Source organism: Prenolepis imparis, unplaced genomic scaffold, assembly GCF_030444845.1.
Source record: "Prenolepis imparis isolate NDT839.2.m4 unplaced genomic scaffold, iyPreImpa1.0 SCAF_1, whole genome shotgun sequence".
Lineage (NCBI taxonomy): Eukaryota > Metazoa > Arthropoda > Insecta > Hymenoptera > Formicidae > Prenolepis > Prenolepis imparis.
Window position 1 is genome coordinate 22,029,508 of NW_028141159.1, and position 23,307 is coordinate 22,052,814.

General features: G+C 33.9%; 1 protein-coding gene and 1 long non-coding RNA gene across 13 annotated transcripts in view; one reads left to right on the forward strand and one right to left on the reverse strand.

Annotated features, from left to right (window-relative positions):
- Window positions 1-23,307, forward strand: part of LOC145936198 (ras-related protein Rab-37) — a 91,348-nt gene that overhangs the window by 51,912 nt on the left and 16,129 nt on the right. For 3 of the 12 annotated variants that reach the window (XM_083038173.1, XM_083038179.1, XM_083038199.1), the window contains exon 1: window positions 4,777-5,856. The exons of 6 other annotated variants lie outside the window; for them this stretch is intronic. The gene's annotated coding sequence lies outside the window, so the exon portion shown is untranslated. Of the gene's footprint in view, window positions 1-4,776; window positions 5,857-20,591; window positions 21,733-23,307 lie in introns of those variants that run through there. 3 more of the 12 variants (XM_083038210.1, XM_083038221.1, XM_083038251.1) reach the window with 2 other exon arrangements.
- LOC145936244 (uncharacterized) overlaps window positions 1-23,307 on the reverse strand; it is a 52,166-nt gene that overhangs the window by 15,733 nt on the left and 13,126 nt on the right. The window lies entirely within an intron of this gene.

The window sequence follows — 23,307 nt, forward strand, 5'->3', positions numbered from 1 at the left end:
GAGAAATAGGTAAATAAAAACGCATGCATCCAAACTTCAACGGATCCGATATACATATGTAATACCTATAATTCTTTGTTCGCAAAACTATAACTTCGATAACAAGAAGAATTGATCATAGAATATAATCCTTCATCTTTCTTTGATCAATATGAAATTTTCATAAACAACATTATCGCATGGTGAAATAATTTTCGTCAAAGCAATGGAGGTTTAAGGATCGATCGCCATTTTATTTATGTTGCGGATGTTTTCTGCGGATATAAAAATATTCAATCAAATGTGTCGGACATCGTATTCTTTTATTTATTTATTTATTATTTATAAACAGGAAAGAGGTCCCTTTAGTATCTCTACAAATATTTTTCGAAATAAGATCTCGATACGATCGTCGCAACGTTATTTTAAGAGTAAACATTTCGAACGCAGGTCGCGAGGTAATTATTGCATTAATCATTCATCTGGAGAACGTGTATAAGTGTGTGTTCCTAATTGTCAAATGCGTACAGCTGATTAAGTTATGGCATCGTTCCAAGTTGTGTATGTTTATGTGTCCATAAACGCGGATGTGTCTATAATCTCTCTCTCTCTTTCTCGTTCGCCCCCCCTTTCCTCTCGTCTCTCATCCATCGCGTATAATAATGAAATTCGCTCCTCGAATTCCGAGATCTAGCGTAAGTGTATCTCGAGGGATTTTCGAACGCGTGTCCCGGGAGTTTGATTTCTTCGCCAGAGAGAAGAGCGAAAGATCCCCGAAGAGAGAAGAGATCCGTCTTGAATTTCGATCCGGGATATATCGCGTCGATTTTACGATGCACTCCAGGTCTCGCGCGCTCATATGATGATGGCATTTTGATAAGAAGAGAAGCTCGGCTCGTTGATCGCGGTCGGAAGCAATCGCGGATAAGCCGCACAAAAGCAAGGAGCGACCAAGATTCGATCGACGAATGAATTCGCGATGATCCACTATTAATAACTGAGCAAGAGATTTTTTCTTTCTCTCAACGAATTTTTATATATATTTTTTATATAATTTTATAATATATAATATATAATATTTTTATATAATATATAATATATAATATTAATATATAAAATAATATATAATATAATTATAGAATGTTTATATAATTTTTATATAAATCTTCTATTAATTTTCACGAATTTATGAGCGAGAGACTTTATTTTCTCCGAAATTCTTCATCTCTATACGTCAAACCCGAGCGTTTCACTTTCTCAAACGGTAACCTACTTTCACAAAGAGATAAGACCAGACGCTAAAACCTGCCAAGAGCTTCGCGAACTCCTCTCTTCTCTATTCTGGAAATAGTATTGTTCCGCTTCCCCCACTTTTTTTTTTATTTTGCTCTCGCCGCGAGACATTCACGCTTAACCCGTTTTGAAGGATTATCCGTCTCTCTATCTCTCTTTTTTTAACGAAGAGATATTCCGCGATAATTTATCAATCACTCTATACATTTCGGAAATTTCACGTATTATATAAATAATACATCAAAAGCGATAAGAATGAATAATACGACAATATCTGTCTACAAATTTTACATATACAATTCTATATAAAGTTTAATGTTGTTTTCGCAAGATTTTTGTAAGAGGAACGTTGTAATAATAATAATATCGGCTCTGACAATAAGTCAAACGAGTCGTCGGGGACGAGTGTTTGGGCCGGTTATTGTGAATTTATATGCTTCAACGAGGTAGGAAATCGGCCCCTCTGTATACAACGCGAACAATGGGCAATAAAGGCGATAAGAGTTAATTTCATCATGTGCGGGCATCATGCTGGAGCAATCGCTCCTGTTGTAAGTCAGTTATAAGTGCGCGAGGCCGGTTGGCCAGAGGGAAGAAAAAGTCTCGCGGAAAAAACTGTCCCTTTTCCCCGAATTTATCGCGAGTGAAAAATATGAATATTTATAAAGTGAGAAACAAAAAAGTGAAGCAGATTGCACGATTGACAAGATCGCTAGAATCGTTTTCTCGTCCAAGTATCAGTTCTATATACGTCACATCATCATCATGTCACATGTCCACGTAACTCTAAGGCCACGTTTCGGCAAGAATAACATTTTCGAAGCCCCCCTCAATTTTTTGATAAGTCATTTTCATAGGATTTTTTATTAGAAGAAAAATGCCATAAACCACACAATGCTAATTTTCGAGATATTGAGATTTTTTAAAGTCACAATAATAGCAATACTTTGGCCACAACAGTATAATATTATATGGTACTGCATATGTACTATACATTTAAGAAAGAATATATTTGGAATATAATTTGTGTATGTATATATTATAAAGAGAAAGCGATCCTTATCTCTCGAAAAAATTCGAATCTAATTCAAACCCATATTTAATTAAATTAAAATTAAATTTGTTATATTAAAACATTTGATGAAAAGTTTTTTTATGAAAAGTACCTCTTATCAAAAATTTTGAAATCTTTAAATATTAAAAAAAATTTAATATTACAAAATTTAAATTAATATTTAATATATTTAAAATTATTTAAAAAATTATTTAATATTTAAAATAAAATGTTTTAAAAAATTAAAATTTTGAAATCTCTCTCTCTCTCGAAAACTATTTATTATAGCGCATTTTAATTTACAACATTCTTTTCCTCGATAAAAGATCTATCAAACAAATCTATCAAATTAAGGGGAGTCCCGGAAATAACACCCCCCCCCCCCCTCAACATTTCTTCCTGGCTCGTAATGCTTTGCGAATGGAAACTTTTTATCGCGATATAATTAACGCGACTAGGGCTTATTTTTATTAGAATCTTTTTTTTAACACGTATCTAATTTAAATATCCTGAATAAGGAAATATTTATTGTACTACAATTCTCGTGCGGTGGATGATGAATAAATTGCATCGATGATCCGGTATTGTTTCCCGAACAGGAGATATGCATATATTGTTAGAGAGGAGAATATTGTAAACATTGGTATATTAATCGGATTTGATCGGGATTTATGAAATTATTTCGCGGTTTTACAGTCGCGCGAGTTCGGTGGCGACTAAATAAATCATATTCGCGTAGATTTACACTTTTTGAAGCGCACAAACATCTGTCGTGATACTGTGCATGCGTCCCGTTTTTGTAATTCACGCGATGTACTACTCGTTATATCAAATAATAGACGGCATACACGTATCTCCCGCGGAGTTAAATTTCACATTTAAAGCGCGTCGCGATCATGACTATACTGTATATTTATATTGCCTCTGTCTATCTGTCTGTCTCTTTCGAATTCGCTTCAAACCGAGAGCAGAGGAGATTTATTGAGCATCGCGCCTCTCTAAATTATTTTTAATAACGCACTCTTCGTGTTATCTTGTTGCACATTTAAAGAAAAAAGTGTACATTACTTTATAATGGCAGTTCGTTATTTAAAATATAGAACCACTTATTTTAATTTAAATAACATTTTTTCGAACTTATACGTCTCTGGCAATTTTAACAATTAGTATTTCAGTATCGCATTCTCTTAAAAACCGAGTCACTCAAAGTATATTGATATAAAATTTCATTGAAGATCAATGAGCATTCTACGATGTTGTAGCTTATGACCTGTTGAAGAAAAGATGAAATAGCCTCAAAGCTAAATAATGGATTGTTACTGAGCTATAGCCAGTCAAACAACTTGCAAAAGAGTTTAACTGACTGTAAATCAGTAACTATCTATTATTTAGCTTTGAGCTTATTACATTTTTTATTCAGCAGATCATAAGCTACAATATATGAGAAAAACAGCTGAGATTTTACCAAGATTCAGATTTATTTATATAGGATTAGTGCAGGGTTTTTGAAATTCTATATGAAATTCTAGACAAAATTGAATCCCGGCAAAATTCAGCTGATTTTCCCGTTTTCTCATATGTTGTAGCTTATGAAAAATGTAATAGACTCAAAGCTAAATAATAGACAGTTAGATAGATAGATTTACAGCTAGTCAAACGAAAAACTTGAGTTCTGCGAATTGTTTGACCTGCTGTCAAAGCTTAGTAACTGTCCATTATTTAGCTTTGAGGCTATTACATTTTTTATTCAGCAGATCATAAGCTACAACATAAAATCAGCTGATTTAACCGAAATCCATTTCATATAAGATTAATCGGGGATACTTTATCTCACATAATGTAAAACACTTTTTAAATCTTAGTAATTAAAACAGCTACTATTATTAACATTCAGTGAGGTTTTGGTGCTATAATGACAATGAAGTCATTGATGAGACTATTCTTTTTCGTCGATAATACATTGATCCAATTCCCTTCGCGAATAATAATCTCTTAAGTTTTTTTTGTTCTTCGTTCAAATCCGGATGTTGTTGAATTCCAAAGAAGAAGAGCCAAACCGGCAGCGGTGAAGAAAGAAAGGGAGAAAAAAGAAATAATGCGGGAAAGAGAGAAGAAGAGAGAAAGATAAAGAGCAGAATAGAGTACACATCAGCAACGCGTCCGGCAAACGCGTCTCCTGCGACCGACACATTTTCCGTGCCGATGCACTTACCCTCGCATCCTCCCCCCGTTCTTCCCGCGTCCGCTGCACCCCACAGACGACAATCCACCCCGTCCGTGCGCTTTTGCCCCCTCCTCCCCCATCCTATCTCGTCTCTACTCCCTTCCACCCCCCAGCGCCCTTCGCTCACTTACGAGTGACGACGCCTGGTCTCTGGAAATAGTCGCCACAAAGCGATACGCCGCGCATCTATCGCGTGTGCCGACGTGCACAAGGTGCATCCATCCCCCAGTTCTCCTCTGTCTCTCTCTCGGTTCGCGAAACGCCGCGTCCCGAGCGAAAAGGGAGAAAAAAGTCACGAGCGACACGATGATTCTACGTCGAGTATATGTTTTGACGGATTTTCGCGGCGAGGCGTGATGAAAAAAAATTGTATATATCTTATCGCGACGACCTTCGAGACCATATTTTCGTCGTGAAATTATACGCGCCGCTATAATGGGAGTTTCGTTCGTGCATGTGTGCGTGTATGTGTACGTGTGTAAGCCTACACTGCGTGAAACTTCGTCGGGGCTTTCGATTTCCGTTCGTTCCGGCCGCGTTTATTAATCCGGCTTTCGAGAAGAAAGTGCCCGCGTTTCTATATCCGACATGTATGTTTGATGCCTTTGAAACGAAAGTTGCTCTCTTATCGCGGAATGTGCCGATAACGATAGGCGCGTGCTGGGGAAATTAATTTGAAGTTGTGGCTAATGATTTCATTGCGGGATCTCTTGTCATTTTTATTCTGAGATCAAATTTAGTTTTTTAAATTCATAAAAAATCTCTTATCATTTTGAATCATGATTCTCTTTCTCTCTTCCTCTATTTTAGAGAGTTTTATCCAAAGGGGTTCAATTTTCTGTTCATCGACGGTAAAAATAAACCAAATAAAAAATAAATTAATATTACAAAAATGAACAAAAATAAATTAATTAATAAAAAATTAATTAGTTAATATTCCAAAAATACCAGAAAAACTCGAATATCGACAAATCGTGCAAGTGAGTTGATCACAAAGTGAATATAACAATAGAGCAATCGCGGTCCAGGACAACTGGGAAGTGAAAAATGATCTTTCGCGTATCTTGTGTATCTAAGACACAGCACACGTGGATAATCCGGTGATGAACGATGTGTATTACTACGTGCTGGTGATTGAATTCGCCGGACAACGCGTATTAGAGACGGACAATCGCAAGAGCGTCTGTCTTCCTTTATTCACGTATTTATTCGCGACGCTAGAGGGATGTCTATCGATAATCGGTTCGATGTATACACGATCTGTATCGGACATGCGCTCGTTAGCTGCTAGGATGGATGAGCGAAGGTATCTCTTAACCCTCAACCTCCTTTCCGTTCAAAGCAATCTCCTCTGTGCGTGTCAGTTATTTTATAATCCGCCAACACGGATGCAAGAACACCTCACTTATTGTAAAAAAAATAATAAAAAATTCTTTAACAATCGAAAGGAAGATCCGTAGAATTTTGAGATAACAAGACTCTTTTATGAGATGAAAAAAAAATTCCGCATCATTTTGTTTCTATTTTTATTCATACAAATTTTTGCGACTCCAGCGATTCAAGATAATTGGACGTGAGATTTCCTGTAGTAATGGGAATCCCCATCAAGGTCCGCGATAATACGCCGCATTCTGTTCCCGGGAATCGTATCCACTTACCACTATGAGGCTGATGCGTGTATGTACATATATATTATGTGCGTAGGGTGGCACGTGCTATCCCTATAAGAAGGACCGTAAATGAACCGCAGGCGAAATCAAAACGGCATCTCTTCTCCACCCCAGAACGGAGAGGGGAAGGGGGGAGGGGGTTGTTTGCGCCGTTAATTTTCATCCCCGCACTCTTGCGTCACTACGCAAGAGTGCGGCTCGAAACCAATGATAATCAGGACGTGATAAAGAGCGGCTCTCGGGCTTATCGCGCCTCGGGGCGAGCGGATAAAACGCCCTTTTACCCTCCTTCGTCGGGGGGGAAGGGGTTCTCATGTGATGATCGCAAGAGGGTTACGACATGGATGGTCCGACACGTGTATGCTTCTGATACAAAGAAAAAAAGAGCCACCGCTGTGGGTAGATGTTTCTGATCTAACGCGATGTCAAAGAACCCGGCTGCTTTAATAACAAAAATAAAATAATGAAAAAAAAAACAAGTGAAAAAGCTAATTATCTTTATAGTTTTATTCGATGCTCGGATAAATATGTTTTATTTTTTTTCTTCTTACTTTTATCTAAAAAAAATCTACTGTATCGCGTTTTCGGAGAAACAGTCGGAGATTAAAGTCGTCGAAGATTTATTTTAACATAATTTATAGTGCGGAAAGAATTTTATTTCGATCGAAATTAAGTCTGTGCATTGCTAGGATTTTCTTCAGAAGAAATCTGTTGCGAATATTAAGGTTAATGAGATTTTCTTGATCAGATATTGAATCTATTAGATCGCAGAAAGTTCATATTTAATTATCTATTCTTTCGTCATATTGAATCTGCCAGATTGTCTTCATTAATTTCAATTTTGGATTTGATTATACAATATATATCTGAAAATCTTTTGTATATGTATATAAATTTTTACGAGAAGAGCGAAAACTTTTTAATTTGACATCTGCCACATTGAATTTCATCTTTTTGAATTGTTTTTTCGATAGTAGATTTGTATTCAACCCGTAAGCTTGAGTAAGCTTGAATAAGCTTGAATAATTTGTAAATGTTTTATGTAGATTGTCCTGTGATCTTCAATGGAATAATTTACAACTTTCCCGCAACAGTGTATCTAATATTAAATCACTTGTTATTTTTTAATCTTCGTATCAAATTTCTTTTGAGAATTAAAAGAGAGAAAAAGAAAAGGATAATAATATTTAATTTTGAAAAAAGAAAACTATTTTAACATAAATTATTTTAAAATAACGCTTCTTTTCACAATGTTATCCTCAAATTTCTCAAAATTGTGATAAAACATTTCGATCAAAATTACATTAAACGTCAAAAAGTTAAATAAATAATTTTTTTTGAATGCCTTAGATTCCTTAAAATAATTAACACTTAATACTACGAATCGAAAGAGAATGAATTTAAAACGTCATCGTTGCTGTAGATTGTACACATTATACGCTAATCATAGTTGAATAAATGAAGAGTTATAAAGGTCGCTGGAGAGGGAAACGCGCGCTTTTTTCACGTCGAGAGAATCCGACAGGGGCGAAGGAACAACTTCCGTTTGTTCCATATTTTACTTCGTTTCTTTTTGCCCGACGATAAACAAAATGCAGCAGCAGCAGCTCCGGGAGAGCTAGACCTCCCAATCCCGTCCCGTTCACTTAACGAATTAGCGTTTAATTCCAATTAGCGTGTACGCGCCCGGTTGTCGTACATAGTCAGGGGGGGACAGAGAGAGACTCGCGAGAGTTTCGCAATTTGCACGGCGACGCTTTTACAGCAGGATCTGCCCGTTTAATTCAATTTGTCCCTTAGACTGTCTCTCTCTCTCTCTCTATAGTCGCCGGAGTGTCATTTGTTTGTGCCGGGGTTCCCCCGGATAAACTTTTGTATCTTCAATTTAGCTTCGCTCTCCCCCCATCCTTCCCCCCTTTTGTCCCCTCTCTTTTCGCGTCCGAGCTTCCGATCTGTAACTTTGTACGACGATAAAAGCGGAATCGCGATTTGTCATGCATTAGCCTACTTTCGTCGCGAGTACAAGTTTCGTTCGCATTGATTGCTCCATTTGGCGAATATAATACGTGATTTGCGATACTGTGAATATCTCGCGGGATATCTTACGGATATCTCGCGGGAAATTTCATTCGCGTACCGAATATTTCGATATCTCTTTGAGATAATTCTTTTATATTATATTATTCAAGTTATTACTTCATTAATTTTTATTTTTTCATTATTAATTAATACTAATTTTTTTAATTTAATAATTTATTATTTTGATAATTGATTAAAATAATTTATTAATTATTATATATATAATAATTTATTAATTTTAATTACTTTAATAATTTATAACCTTTTAAATTGTTATTCATTTATTGACAAAAAATTTTGAAAACTAAAGAAACCAATAACTACTACTCTACTATTAATACGTAACATTGTTATTGGATGTCTTTTTCAAGGTGCTTAAATTTTTTTGTCAAGCGTATTTTTTAATATTAATATTGGATACTCTTCCTCTTTTATGAATAGATATCTTTAATTTCATTGTTTTATCTCTTGATATATTTTATTCTATTTTTTAATCATTCAAAAAATGATTTCCTTTTATATCTTCAATTATTGAAATTAATTCAACAATTTTTTATATATTTATATAATGGTTATTTTTTTGTTTATTTGTTCTATTTTCAAAATAATTAGTTTATTAAATTTTGAAATATTAACTTATTCTATTAATCAAACGAGATTTTGACAATTCAATTATCCTTTACTTCTGCGTATGCGTCTCGTACGTGGCGAATATATTGTGCGAATTCTACAATCAAGCTCTCGAGTTATCTCATACGTACATATATACGAAGCAGCGTGCACATATACAAGCACATTGTTATTATTTATTTCCTACTTGTTTTCTCATACTGTATTCGGTGTATATCGCTGTACGCTTATCTCTCTCATTTCTCTATTTTATTCGCTGCAATATGCAGAAGAAAATGCAGAAATGACGAATTGCGAACACGCGGACGGGAAAACATATTACTTTTTGAAATTAAAATCCACTTTTGCCATCAAGAGAGATATGAGCGTTTCGAAAATATTTAAGAGAATGTAGAAAAGTAGTTTCCTCATTCTTTAAAAAAATGTTCTCGTTATCTTTATTTATCACTATAACTTTGATTCTCTTCAAGTAAACTAAATGGATATCGTTTTCATACATAATATCTATTTGATATAATAGAGATATATTATGCAAAAAAAAACGCTTGCTTTAACATCCGATCAAATTTTTATACTATTTTTTATATGTTTGTATTATATAGAGATCGCGATTATTCTGGTTATTCGCACTTTTCTCTAGTAGTTATTTAAGAATCCATATATTATTGTTTATTAGAAATCTATGTAATTAATGTCAGCGAAAATAGATTCGTAATGATTAGTGGAAATTAAAAATTTATATAACCATATGCATCCGTACATTTGTACGATAAGCACATATTCTTTGATCCTTAATTAGTCACATGAAGTTATTCGACTCAATGTGCGAAGAAACAATTGATCAAACAATTGTTCAAATCTAATGTTCTCTTTTTAATTGAACGAAATGAGAGATTGTTCATTTCTCGGGATCGATCCTGTAAGATTGTTAGTTTCTAATCTACCTACGCGATTATAATACAGTCTCGAAATGAATCAAGAATGTTATTTCCGGGAACCCTCAATTTGATAGATCATTTTCATAGGATTTTTTATCAGAAAAAGAATGCGGTAAATCACAATACGCTATGATCCATAGTTTTCAAGACGTCTATTTTTTAAAAGTCGCAATAACAGCCATACTTTTGGCACAACAATTGATGGTCTATCATAAATTATTTGTACATTTAAAAGAGAATATATATTTGATGGAATAATTTAGTGCTATGTGTGTTTTATAAAGTGAAAGCGACGAGGACGGAGAGCCTTTTCCTTTTCTTTAATTTTTGATTAATCTTTTTAAATTTCTGATTTAATTAAAATTAGATTTTTATATTAAAAAATTTGATGAAAAATCTCTAATGAAAAGGACTTGCCAAGTTTTGAAATCTCAATATATTAAAATAATAATTATAATAAAATTTTAATAAATAAAAAAATAAAATTAATAATAATAATTATTATTATTATTATAATAATAAAACCGATATCTCGAAAACTAATTATAGCACATTGTACTTTGCGACATTTTATTTTTCAGTAAAAAATCTACAAACACCTATAAAAAAGGGAATCCAGAAATAACATTTTTTCTCGAAATAACTTGCGAGATCAAAGCGTCATTAGCGAATAAAAGAGAATTTTACATCTCTGAAAGACATGTCCAAGCGTGAGACCGCGAATTTGCGACGCATGACAGTGTAAATAAATAATAACGCAGCGCGTGCATTTCACGACATACACAAACACATATATACAAACGCATTGCGATCTTGTACGACCAGCTGCCCGTAAACGTTTCTCTTCGCGAAACAGCGGTTAGGAGATCAGACAACACTTGTTTAAACGTGTCACACACTTGCGTGTAATAAAAGCACGTGTCTTGTCATTGTCGTTCGCAGCTTGCGTTATTACGTAACGATACTTTGACGCAAGTTACGTGCATAGCAACGCAAGCAAAACTTCATTCTTTAGAAAACTTGGCTCCTTCGCCTTCTCACCCTCTTTCCCACCCCCTTTTCACCCTCCCGTCGTGAGAAACTTGCTTGGATAGAATCTTTATGAGGTCTTATATATCATAACGTTCTGGAAATTAAGGCGCTTTATTAGAGAAAGAATATCGGGGAGCGTATTAAGAAGGCTTTAATAACCGCGCTTTGATAAGGGAAGCGACTTTTATACGAGGAAGCTTCGAATCTTTGGGAATTTTACAGAATATAGTTTCCGCCCGAAATTCTCTAATGGCGATAATGTTTCTCTTTCTGTGACGAATTATTTTCAGCTCTCTAAATTTCGTCCTTTCTCGTGTCGGAAATATTTTTCGCAAAGTTCGCAGATCCCGAGGAATTTTTTTGTACACATACATATGTACTTCTGTACATATCTCTGCTCGTTTGTCACCTCGTTCATCGTCATCCTTTGATATCTCACAGTCCGGGCGGGAAACTTGGCCCGTTATATTATTCCGGATCTTAGAAGCTCCATTATACGAAAAGGGATGGAAATATATTCAGAATGTATATTTTACGAAAATACGTTTGTGCTCGTGTGACGAATGTATCTTCCGTCTTAAAGGCTTACCCGACTCCCGAATGCGCGAAAATAGGGGTGTATTTTCGATGATGAATTCGCAAAAGGGGGAGGACAGAGAAGACAAAAGGAGAAATAGATGGAGAAACGTTTCATTTATACCAGACACATATATATCTTCTGAATTTTCATCAGAAAGACACGTCGAGAAGTCAAACGCTTTTCTTTCTCTTCTCCCCCTCTTTCTCTCTCTTTCTAAATCTCTCTATAATCGAGACTTTTCCTTTTCGAGAAGAAAACCCGGTGGAAAAGTCCAGTTGATAAAATAGCGGCAAAGAGGGTCCATTTCATTTTCCAGCGAAGATACAATTTCTCTCACTTCATCTGTCCTTTAGTCTCGCGGCGCCGAGGTGTCCGAAAGAGAAACTTTGAAGGAAGAAACGTTAACTTCTAGTTTTCGGTCGCGAAGAGATAGAGAGAAAAATCTTCCGCGATCGCGAAAGCGTGCGCCAATTACTTTTCATCCAAGAAACTCGCGGAGCCGAGTCTCTCCGTAAATTACGAGCAATTTCGCGGCCGCGCGAGTCCCGACAAAACAGAGCTCGTAAAACGCGCTCGCGTTTGTTTATCGTCCGATGCTCGCGCGCAATTAGGTTTTGCTCGCCTTCCATCGCGTTCTAGTTGTTTCCCTTTGCCCCCTTTCCACCCTCGCTTCACCCTTTCGCTCTTGATTTTTCTCGCGCGAGAGATTCTGCGATCGTCCTGCTGGAAATTATTTTCTCGCTCTCCCTCTTCATCTACGCTCGGGTGTGGCTGACCGGCACGTGAAGCTCTTAGGGGTCATCCCTAAATTACGTAAGTCTTTTGGGAGAGGAAAAGGGGGTAAAATAGTTATTTACGTATTTTAAAATGTTCCTTTGACAAGATAAAATCTAATAAACATTTTTTTCGTCAAAAAATCATGAAAGTTTTTATTTTTATTTGTTGATTAGTTGTTTTTAGATCAACTGATTTTAACTATTTTATAAAAATAATGAAAATGCACTTTGATACAATAAGGCTCGATTGCACCAACATTATTTTAGCTTTAAGTGAGACTTAAATAGGTATCTATCTTTATCTGTCTTTCTAAATAGATAAACATATATTTAAGTCTCGCTTAAAACCAAAATGACGTTGGTACAATCGGGCCTAAGTGTATTCAAATTTCATATCACTCACGTTTATCCAATTCTTTAGTTCTAAAAAAGGATTAAACTATTTAAAAAATGTTATTAATAAAATTGTAAAATATATGTAAGATACAAGGGAGGAGAGAGGATCACAGAAAATCTTACGTGTTCCTTACGTGGGATCAAAAATCATAAAAAAAAAGCCTTACATAATTTAGAGATGGCCCCTTAATACGGGATACTTTCGTTTAATCGTTCACTATTCTCTCCGAGGCCTAGGCCTTCTCTCTCTTTCTCTCTTTCTTTCTCTTGTCGGCCTTAACGAGTTTTTCCCATTCAACTTTGCTTTCTTTCTCACGATCCATCAGTCGGGTCTTTCACTAACAAGAGATATTTTGTCTTGACAAAAATCGGATCGACTCCATTTATTGTTCGTCTGTAAAAAAGAGAAAACGCTCCATTGTCGACCTTGCACGTCCGTAGGTGTCTCTTCGTGAATCCTTTGACTTAAGAAGATTAGAGCGGGTAATTCAATGATGAAAGCGGTAATATTACGAAAGTAGCGTTGTTTGATTCTTGAAGCGGCGAGAAAACCGTCATTGACAGCGGGTTTTTAGGGAAAAGAGTAAAAATTGTGGCCAAAACTCTTTATGTTCCTTTTTTTCTCACAATTGACGTGTCTAAAGAATTCTTTTTTCATATTCTTTCTCATATCTCTGTCTACATTTTATGTGTAAGCTCTTTCTGCATTTTTATTACGATTTGAGTAAAGTCATTATTTTATTTTATAACTCGTAGCTTTTGATGCTTGAGTAAAGTTATTTTTTAAATAATTTGTAACTGTAAAAATTTCAATTTTTTTAAAACGAATGATTACAAACCATAGTTTTCTTATTTCTGAACAAAATGGAAGATGATAACAATCAGATCAAGAATTTTTGAGAAAAAGGTATATAAAAGTCGAAAAACATGATTTTACAGGAGAGCGTCTTGATTCGTTCAATATTTTTTAAAATTATTTAGACAAAAAATTATTTTATACAGCTTAAAATGCATAGCAGAAAATTATATATTTTTTTCTAAGTTTTGATATTTTATATTTAAATTTTAAATTTTAATATTTTTATTTTCAAGTACACTCTTTTCCTTAAATCGAGTATTGAATAAGGAACAAAACATTATATAAGATATTGCGATGATCACTCACGAAATTAATTTTTAATATAATGAGAAAGAGAGAGAGAGGAAGAAAAAGAATTTAACGAATTTATAAAAAAAATTATTAAAGAGAATAAAAAATATAAGATATTATATATATTTCTGCAAATAAGTAATATATTTTTTTCGTTTAACTTTCGAAATCGACTCGATCTCAATTTCATGAGTCGTTATGGTGTTTACAACTCGTCCGGGACTTTTAAATTTTGCGTTCGCCGATTCTCCTTATGTAGGTAAATAGATAGAGTTCCCTCTCGAAGGCGTCTCGCGATAAACAGAGATCGCGCGAGAGAAAAATACTCATCCTTAGGAGGAAAGCTACCTGAGCAATTCCCTATCAGCTATCGATCCTTCATCCGGATACACTACTCCTCAGGCAGGATTAGCATAACGCTGCCGAAGGGCCTTTGCATATTCATCGCGCTGCAGGTTGCGCACGTATCATATTATATGCGTATATATATAGAGAGAGAGCAGATCGTTCGATAAGGTCGCTTAATTTCGGAGTGCCGCGTGCGTTTCTTACCGCGGAAAAAATTGTCTCGACGAGAGAGAGAAAGAGAGGACCGAAGATAACATCGCCTTCTCTCAAGTCGCCCAGGGCGACAGCTGTCTTCAGTGTTCGCGATATCGCAAAATGTATCCTCTATCAAGTGGATAATGTATTAAGTCCCTCGCTCTCTCGTTAGCATCGCATCGCTTTCTCGCGATCCGTAATTGAATATCGATCGCTTTCCGATTGTCGATTATTATGTGACGAGAGGGAGAGAGAGTTATGATGTTGCAATTTATTATTATAAAATACTTAAACTTATTCTCCGGGAGATACGAAAGGAGCGAGAGGGACCCGAGAAGGGAAGTTTCGCGTAAATTGCTCGTCGGCTCATCGAGCCTATATATACAGTGTATGTGTGTATATGTGTTTGTGTCTGTGCATATAACGATGTGTGATGCGCAGCTACCTAGATTAGGTAGGCGGTCGGGAGTGCAATGCGGTTTACATTTGGACGTATCAACGAGATATGCACTCTCGGGGATAGTCAGCTCGTATAGTAAACCCGAACACATCTCTCTCACAATCAAACACATCTGCTTCTGAAATTATATATACGGGGTATGCGCAATACAACCGTAAAGCGGATGATTTTTTTCGTGTAAGAATAAATTTTTTTTTTAATGTAGGAAATAGATAATATTTTTCGCATCGCAGGGGATTTATACATGGAGAAAATGTTACTGTATGAATTACACAAAAATGAAGAATGCATTTCCTTTTATGACATTTTATATATCAAACAGGAATGACATTAGAGTATTATTATAAATATTATAAATTTAACGCATTTACTGCAATTTAAACAATTTATTTTGTGCGTCAAAATATAAAACCTATATAATATTATCGAGTTAAACAAATATTGTAATTTCTCTTGTAAGTTAATATAGGATCTATGATTACAAAAATTATATTATAATATTTTTTTACCACAATATTTTTTCCATACCTGAATATAAAACGATTATTTATTATATACTCTTAATTGCGTGCTTTACGATATCTTTTGTGACATTTCCAAAGGCTTTCCTCTTGAGTGAATTGACGCATTCATTCCTGGGATGCTCTTTGATTCTATATAAATGGCCTACTTATGTATTCGGACTTATGTAAGTCGCAATTATGCTGCAAAAGTGAAACTTTCGGTATATATATGCAGAAAAGAAGATACTATTTCTTTCGAGAAAGAATGGGGAATGTAATTGTCGATGATAATCGTAACGTATTTTTTGTCACCTCAGAAATGCGAATTTGTTCTAGAAGGGGATAGCGAAAAGAAAAAAAACGAATCGAGCACATGGAAGCGACTTAAATAAGGAGACGAGTAAAAAAAAAAGCGAGAATCGCCGCAAAAAATCCATGAAAGAAACCAGTTCTTCTCGCAGAAACGAGTAAGATCGGATAAGAGCGTAATCCAATGTCCGTTGCGATTAATATGATTTAGAGCGATGATTATGTCGCGCGATTTACATAAATACCAGTGCACAGTGGCGCAAATTCCGAGTGTCTAAAGCCGCGCTAATTAGCACAACAAGGGATATTCCGGATATCTCTTGCTCAGAGAACTGAGAACTGACTTTAGGGAATGTACTACGCATCGTTTCGTTCTCGGCGCGTACAAGGAGGTAAATTTGTATTTAAATTGCATTAAATCAGATCTTTAGGAAGGAATAAAAATTATATTTGCCTTATAATTATGCTTGCATAATTTAATCTCAAAATTATCGTCGCGATTGTAAATTAACGAATAATTAACTCTTATTAACTCTTTTAAAATTTCAATTAATAAATCAATAAATTAATTAATTAATAAATTAATAATTTCACTCAATCTTTCTTTCGATTGAACAAAATTGAATTGAAAAGATCCATCTTAATCTTACAATTAGAAGGAATATAGATGCTATAAAATATAATATATAATATAATATAATATACAATCTAATATATACATATAATATATTATATTATAATATATAATTATAAAAATATATATATATATACCTATATATATTCATAAATTGTTTTATTCAAGTATTAACTGAGAGAATTTTCTCTTAGAATTTACCCTGAAAATCATGGTAATCGTGAGACAATATAATATGGAAAGAATTTTAGGAGAATTTCTCTGATTAATATTTATCACAATAAAAATAATAATCTATTACACTAAAATATAAAACATGTTTGATTAACTTTACTAAACTACACAGTAAAATTAATCAAACATATTTTATATTTTATTGTAATAGATATATTATTATTTTTATTGTGATAAATATTACTCAGAGAAATTCTCATAAAATTCTTTCTGTGCGTAGCTATGACGTAGCTCTGTCAATTATCCGCACGCGCAAAACACGTGCGTGTTACGTCAGTGCGAAATATGGTTGATGCCATCTGTCGAAGACAGCTATCGGTTGCGCTATGCGCAGCCGCCATTTATCCTTAGTAGCCAGATTTGTCTAGCTGTCAATCGGCGTGGCAAATACCGAGCACCAGCTGTCAGCTGGCAGGTTAAGCGAATGATTTATGAAGGGTATGACGGAGAGAGCAACTCTCTTAACCACTAATGCGAGGCGAGGCCGCGCTCTTATTACGGAACTTGTCGACCTAAGTGATGGAATGCGTTTTGCGCTTGTACCTTTCGAAAGGAACTTGCACCTTGCTCTCTCTCTCTTTCTGCAAATTTGGTCTTCGATATGAAAAAAATGCGTTTTTTTTTTCTTTCTAATATTTTACATTGATAAAAAATTATATCACAACATATCGTTGAGATGTAAATTTGATATAAATCTCTTTCTCTCTCTTTCTCTTTCTCTACATCTTCTTTTAGTACTAATTGATGCAATTAGTATATATAGATGCAAATGATTGCTTCGACAATACTGTAGTAAATATATCACGGTGTGACACAATTAAGCGCCAATTGTATTTTGAAATTTGATAGCATAAATACGAATCAGTATCGATAAATAATTAAATACATGAGTAATTACACAGTACATAATTAATTACATGACTGAGCGTCGAACTAATGTTCATTTATCATAACATATCACATGCATAACGAATGGAATGTATATATGTAATATGTGTGCGTGCTCTTTTCTATCTTATATCTTATTTATTTATCATATATCCGTGCCAATGAAATCGATAATCGTGTTATATTACACTTTGGTATCCGCGAAAAACACACTCTTTTGCGCACTCTATTAAATTATCATATAAATGCTAATATCATCCGATCGTTGATGGATTTATTATAACGTTTGCGACTGATTTGAATAACAATTGCAATCAATTTCTAATCATGTCACATTGACATCGTCATTATGTAATCGATTCGACATTATTATCATAATTTTGCAAATTTACATACAAAATGTCGCGTATATGTATTCGCCCCTAAAGCGATAACTATTAATAATGATTCCTTATATTTCTGAGAGAACTTTGATATTTATATTGATCTATATATATTTCCGCAATTCTACTATTATTTTCTACACACACATTATGTGCATATATTAATATATCCTTTACCCATACAAAAATATCATCCATATTTTTATCGACCCTTTAGGTCGACATTTATTCAACAAGCTGAAGCTAATTATGAAATGTGGCGTAAAGAAAGGATCTAAGATTCTATTCGATTAATCGAATAGACGACCTCGAGAAATCTCTGATGTACTATTTGTAGTTACGACTCGTTTACATGCTAATAATGCTTAGTACAACTTTTTATCTTCGCGAGTGTCGGTAGACATCTTGAAATAAATAATCGAGCTCTCTAATTGAAGGAAAACACGTTCGTCTTATTAAATCTATTCGCTGCTTTGTCGCATTCTTACGGCACAAAAATTATGAAATAATCGCGTTAATTTCCATCGTGAAAAATAACAGCTGATCCGTAATAGAAGAAATGTCAAACTTTGAAATTTTGGGAACAGTTGCAATGCTTTTTTCTGTTTGACATTTAATTGACATTTGACGTTCCTGTTTCGATCCTAACGAACGAGAGATGAGGAAGAAAAAAAAGTCGAGAGCAGGAAAGATAAATACAGCAAGCCTGTTGAACGTAAAAATTCAATTTTCGTGTCTGCGTAATGACATATTAACGGCATATTTATTCAACCGTCTAGATTGATATTCTCCCCGATGAACGAGAAAAAGAGAGAAAGAGAGAGAGAAAATAATTTTTTGACACAACACGAATCGCGAAATACGTGCACGGGCGAGAGTATCTATATTTACATCGTGTCGATATCAATTGGGGGCCCGAAATCTCTTCGCGGTCGATCTGCAGACGACCGCAATGTTTCGGCGTTAAATTGGCGATTCAATCAACGAGCCGTATATTTCCCCCGTTTCCACGTTTCCGTCAATAACAGTCGCTGTTAACAGGCTAAAGGTGTCATTTGTGTTAACTGCACGATTGGTCTGATTTTAGCGTTTCGACGAAATGATGATTTTGCGGATAAGTAACTATAAGCGCCAAGTTTCAACAATTATTGACTCGATCTCTTCGTGTATTTTTGGAATTTGATTATATCTGAAGCGATTATATATATCTCTGAATATATCCTTAAAATTAGATTTAAAAATTCTTTCTGCCTAGAATTCATCTATTTGATTTTTCAGTAAGTATAATTTTACGATTGAAGAGGCATTTTTGAATAATTGTCTCGATTTCTTTATTTTTATTAAAGATCAATTATATCTACATTAATTTTTGTTTTATATTTTTATTTGCATAATTTTACTTTAATTAATATAAAAAATTGGCAGAATTGGTGACGAAGAATTGCTTAGATTTATTTTTTTTGTATATTTTTTCCAAATATTTTTTTAAACATGATGCTCATTACTTTTAATAATATTTCAAAGTACAACAAATGAAATAAAAAGATTATTGTGTATTGAAATTAATATCTCATTTCTTATACAAGAGTTGAAGAATAAATGTTAGACTCTGGGATTTGTTAAAGTTGTCATATATCTTGTTAAAAATAAGATAAATCTTGTTAAAAATAACTTTAAATAATCATTTTAAATAATAGAATTTTGCATCTAATGCAAATAATTCTGCATTAAAATAAAAGTAACTTAAAATTAAACGAAACTGATAAAATAAGAAAAGGCTGAATCAAGGTTATTAAAAACGAGATAATAGTCGAAAAATTAAAATCTGAAAATTGTTATAAAAAAATCGAAACCACTATATATACACTTATGATAAATTTTTAAACAATCGATTCAATCATCTTCTCGACCCTTTTATCTCTCGCTATCTTCCTCTATCGTGACGGGAAACAGCCACCAATTATTCGCCACAAATTGGAACAAAGTGCCATGGAAAAAGTTCGAAAAAAACAAAAATCGTCGATATCAGTCGGCCATGAATTTATAAAAAAAAAAAAGTAGTTCAACACACGTGACAGAGAGGTTGTGCATTTGATTCGCGCAACACGAATTAATGTTCGCGATCCGAAAAATTGGACGTGTTCATATATTTTTGTCCTTTTCTCTCAGGCGGAATTTTAACCGGACTTCGATCCGTTTCAATTACTGGAAGTAATTTAGTTCTGAACAGCTTTTTTCCGTACATTGAAATTCCCTCGATGAAACTTACCGCTTCTTACGCTCTATCTCTTTTTGTCTCTGCCTCTTTTTCTCTTTCTTTTCTCTTTCAACGTTGCGAGCGATTAGCGGTGATAAAGTAGATCGGGGGTTCGATAGCCGTACCTTCCGGCAAGAGTTGTCCTGTATATTCCACTATCAGAGGGAATTACGTATTTTCGAGCAATGTGTATTAGTGAGGTCTTATTAATATTTTCATATAAGATGAAAATTTAAGTTTATTTTATCAAGAGGATTAACACATACGTTTTTCAAGTGTGCTTCAAATTTTAATACGTTCAAAGTTTTATACATGACAGTTATTATTGACTTCGACACACTTTTTTCTAAAAAATAAAATATTTCTCAACAATTCTTTTTTTATTAAACTCAAATCGACGATTCTATTTTGAACAGAAATTGATACAGAGATACGACAAAACTTTCTATTCTAATAAATATATTTTATATAATATAATTTAATCATTTTAATAACCCAAAAGATAAAATTCTGAATATTTAAAAAATCGATGAGATATCAATATAAATATTTTATTTTCATGCATTTATTTTTGTTTATATCATTTCTTTATCAAATTAATATACGTTTTAATTGTAATCAGAGTGTTATAATTTCTCTAAATATATATTTTTTTGAAGCAGTCTTTTACCAGTCACGTTGGCTGCGCAGCTAACGTGATGCTAGTGTACTTTATTGCACAGATATTCAGGTTCGAACCCAACCGTTGCACGCTTGTCGAAAGAGAGAGAGACTTGTCTGACAAATAGACGCATCTCTTGAAACCTCTCTTGCTCTAAGGATTTCACACAGTGATGATACCTAACGTTTACTCGAGCTTTCGGCGGTATTTATATTATCTAATATTGATCCGTCGAAGGCAATGACTAATCCAGTCATAGTTACTCTGAGTGTGAAATTCATTAACGTTTAATGAAGAAGTATCTTTTTATTTGTTTTTATTTGTATATAGACAGAAAGTAGAGAAAAAGAAGAAAAAGCATATACGAATATAGTTATTTTTTTAGCATTATCTTGATTTTCTGTAAAGAAGAAAAAAATTATTCTATATATATATAATTTTTTAAAAATTAATTATTTCAAGAAACACGTGACAAATTCAAATTACGGTACGCGATACTTGTACTCTAAGAAAAAAAATCTGCAGAACGTGCAAAGCATCACGCCGATATCGTGCGGTCTGTTGTGCAATCAGCGCTGTTAATTAGCATGTTAATTAGCGGCAGGCCACCGTGTTACGGTGGCAATCTTTCGCGACCTTAAACTTTGCGCTCTTTTCTTCTTCTGCCTCCTCTCTTCTCTTCGAGAGAAACCGCGATCGAAAGATGAGAGACCGGGTCGGTTTTTACCGCCGTTTTTAATGGCTAACGACGGTTGCACGGCCAATGCACTCTCCGTAATGGCCAATGGCACGCTCCGAAAGGGCGTGATTAATTTCCATAATGGCCGCTGCGCCGACTCTTAATAAACGCGCTTTGTCGGACAGTCGTCGACTGACAGATGCGTGAGAGAAAAATGACGAACGACATTTTCGCCGCGATAAATACGATCAACGCTCTAATTCACGAACGACTGATGATCGATTACCTTTGATAAAGCGGCTCTTCCGGCACAAGACAAATATTAGATAATTCAATAAAAGATAACTTGCCTTCAATTACAAACACATACACGCATACAAGTGAGTAGTTAATTTACTATTTTTTAGTTAAATACATAATTTCAGCTTGTTAAATATATATATCATGTCACAATTTTGAGAAATTGAAAATAAAATCGTAGAAAAAGATTATTTAAAGGTACACTTTATCATGTTATAGTTATATCATATAACGTATTAAAAAAAAAAATTTATTGTGAAAATTAAAGTTAGAATGAAATTTTCGTATTCAAATATCGGATCGAAAGATTGCTAAATTTAAGTCATTGAAACTAACGAATAATTTAGATTGAATATTTTTCAATTGTGTGTGAACTATAAATTTAGATTCCTTTTTAAATCGTTTAATAAAAATCTGATTGCAAAATAAATTCGAAATGTCAGATCATTATGATGGATATTAAAATCTGAAAATTATTAAATTTTAATACGAAAATTTATATTTTATTGTTATCCAATATGAATTCAAAATCAATTAATATACAATATTACAGGTCCGATGTATTAATACTGGCTATTACACTTTTTCTACGGTATAAATATAAATCTGATATTTAATCAAAAAATTTTTTCAGTTTTAATTTCAGTTTTACAGTGAATCCTTTTGAATAAGATTGATAATAATTCTGACAATATGTTTAATTTTGAACGGAATAAAATACGCATCGATATAGCATGATAAATTATACAAAGATGGGCCATTTTTACGACTTTAAATTAAATTTTTCAAAATTATGACATAATGGGGTATTTCTGAAGAATTAGATATTGAGCGTAAACAAACTATTATATAATAAATAATTATTCTTTTTTGGGGAAAAATATTTCATTATAATTTTTTGGGGCGGAGCGGATACTTTTCATCGCCATAAAATTGCGCGCGAATAGACATCTCAATCGTCGCAATAGCTACACGATCAGAGGAGTGACGAAGAATAAAGTTCCTTCGTTATAGCGAGACGTTCAATTTTTTTTGCGTTGCAACTCGACGACTTTCTGTCGTCGTGGTATAAAATTGTCGTGTAAGAAACACTTCCGTGTCTGGGACGCGAAGAGGTATAAATGCGCGCAGCTGGCGAATGAGTTATTTGTCACTTCGCAGTTATGCCGTTTACCTTGCGACTGGTTATCTTCGGGTCGTGAGTCATTCGAACGCTGGTTTGAGCTACGCAACAGCGTAGAAATAGATACGATAGATCGAAATAGGAGGGCTAAGCTTCTTGGCTGCGCAATAAATGCAATTGCGACATATTTTCGATTTGTTATTTCCATATCAATCAGCGTAAAAAAATTGTAAATTAAGTCAGAGTATATATTTAATTAACTATTAAAAGTTCATCAGTTTAAAATTTGACTGCAAATATCTCATTTCTTGTGGTATTTTTTGACATATACATATATATATATATATAATAAAAATATCGTAATTTATCTTATATGCTCTAGTATGTTTTAAAACAATTACAAAGATTATATTGTAATTTGAACTACAATATTTTCTCCTGTATCTTTTTTTTAAAGTAAGTAATAACTTGAAGAATTATAGTTAATTTTGTCTACATTTATTCAAGTTATTACTAATTTAAGATACAGGAG